Here is a 2,921-nt window from a genome sequence, read left to right as displayed (position 1 = left end):
TCTTTCCTGTATGACAGGAACTGGAACAACAACTTGATTAGGTTCAACAAGAATTTCTCTCAACGTGGAACTCCCACTATCTCCAAAATCATTCTCCAGAAACTTAGCAGTAATGGACTCCACAGTTCTAGTGCCGTGATTTGGACAATAAAATTTATATCCTTTTGATCTATCTGGATACCCAATAAAGTAGTCAGGAGTTGATTTAGGGTATAATTTCTTTTCAAATGGATTATAAATCCTAACCTCAGCTGGACATCCCCAAACTTTAAAGTGAGTCATACTTAGCTTACGTTCTGACCATAATTCAAAAGGTATCTTTACAACAGCTTTACTTGGGACTCTATTCAAAATATACATAGCTGTTTCAAGACTTCACCCCATAAATATTCAGGCAAATTTGTTCTACTCATCATATTTCTAACCATATCTTTTAGAGTTCGATTACGTATTTCAGAAATATCATTCTGCTCATATGTCCTTGGCATAGTGTATTAGGGGTACTATTCCACACTCTTGTAAAAATTTTGCAAAATCACCCATATTTTGATCAAACTCGTCATATTTCCTATAGTACTCACCACCTCGGTCAAATCTTACAAATTTGATACTTTTCCCACATTGTTTCTCTACTTCCAATTTGAAAACTTTGAATTTCTCAAGTGCATGTGATTTATCGTTAATCAAGTAAACATATCCATATCGTGAGAAATCATCAATGAAAGTTATGAAATTTATTCCCACATATAGTGGAAGGCAAAGGTCCACTGATATCAGTGTGAATTAAGTCCAAAATTCCATTACTTCTAGTCGAACCATTCCTTGTAGACTTAGTTAACTTTCCTCTTATGCAATCTATACAAGGTGTCAAAATCGGAGAAGTCTAAGGTGGGAAGTATCTCGTCTTTTACTAATCTTTCCATTCTATCCTTAGAGATATGACCCAAACGCTTATACCACAACATGGAGGATGATTCACGAATTAAAATTCTTTTCTTTGATACATTAGTCACACATGAAACATCACCAAAAGAAGCCAAAGATAATTTATATAAATCATTACATAAAATATCATTCCCAATCAAACGAGAATCATAAAATAACTTAACCATTCTATTACCAAAATTAAATGTAAAACCACAAGTATCAAGTTTCGATATAGAAATTAAATTCCGTCTCATCTGCGGTACATAAACTGTATTTTCCAAAACAAGATAAAATCCAGACTCTAAAGTTAACTTCACTACTCCTATGAATTCAACCTTCACTTGAAATCCATTTGCAACGGTCAAGGTTACTTCATTCTCACATGACCTCCGTTTGCTTATGAACCCCTGCAAGGAATTCGCAATATGAATACTAGCTCCCGAGTCTAACCACCAAGAATGCAAAGGCACATTTACTAAAGAAGACTCAAAACAAACTAAGGCCATAGGAATACCTGGAGAACTCTTCTTCTTTTCCAACCAAGTCTTGAACTTAAAACAGTCTTTTTGCAAGTGACTTTCTTTTTACAGAATTTGCATTGATCATTTTTCTTTATAACTCCTTTTGGGACCATTAAAATTTTTATTCTGCTGACTTCGGTGGGACTTATTACCCTTACGAAACTTAGGTTTATGGTTATGAGAAGACCCCTTATTCTGTGATGGCTGAAAAGCTAATTGCACAGTTCAACAGTTTCACGACGCATCATATACTCTTCTTGGGCACACACTACTATGAGGTCATTCAAATTTCATTTATCCCACTAAGCATTGTAAGCAACCTTAAATTGATTAAACTTACTAGGAAGGCTATTCAAAACATGATAGATCAGGAAGGCTCCACAATGGGAATGTCAAGAACCTTTAGATTATATGATATATTTATCATTTTCATGACATGTTCCCTAACACCGCTTGTGCCATCATATTTCATGCTTATCAATTTATCCATCAGATCCCCAGTTTCTCCTTTATCAGACTCAATAATTTTTTTTCCTATGGCATCCATAAAACTTTTGGTATTTTCATTATCAGTAATGACACCTAAAATGGAATCAGATATCGATCGCTTAATAATTTTCAAACAGAGTTTGTTAGCCCTTTCCCACTTTTCATGCTCGGCTACATATTCAACAGTACTTTTATCTGTGGGTTTCTCAAGCTTTTTCTCCATTACAAAATTCAAGCCTAAAAGACCAAATGCTATTTCTACGTCTCGTTTCCATCTCACATAATTATTCACAGTGAAGGTTTCAATAGCAGACAGTTGATTCGAAAGGGACGAGGCATTATAAACTGTGGAAACATAAAATATCACACTTTTAATATCATCCAAACATAATGCATGCAATCAAATGGATGATGAAATATCCAACTAATTAATATGGACTATTAATTAGATAATCCATAATTTAAATCGAAACATATGAATTTTATTACGGTAAGAGCCTAAATACATCATCATAAGTTACCTTTGGGTCGACAATACAACACGCTATAAGGTACTCTTAAAATACATCATGTAGCTAGTTAATAAAATTACATTGGTTTTCGAAATTTCAACACCTTTGGGCAGAAGGAGATTTCTAGACCAAGGTAAACTCGTTAACTGCCTTATGCCATTTCCAAAAAATATTACATATAATAACACCTTTGAGCAAGATATTATATGCAATAAATTAAAATTATTGCACAAAAATATATATTTATCTATTGTTGAGAAAATCGAATAAATAATAATGAGTGTACCACTTTGGTAGCTACCACCCATTTTTATTTCAAAATATTTCATCTCAGTGGGAAAATAAGAATCACCTCAATGCCCATGAAAAATTCAATCACAGAATAATAATTATGTAAAAAATCATAATCATTAATCGATAAAAGCCAAATTCCATGTGATTGAGAGATGAAATTAGAAACAAAATTTCAAAA

Source organism: Olea europaea, chromosome 1, assembly GCF_002742605.1.
Source record: "Olea europaea var. sylvestris chromosome 1, O_europaea_v1, whole genome shotgun sequence".
Taxonomy (NCBI): Eukaryota; Viridiplantae; Streptophyta; class Magnoliopsida; order Lamiales; family Oleaceae; genus Olea; species Olea europaea.
Note: the sequence above shows the minus strand (reverse complement) of the source record.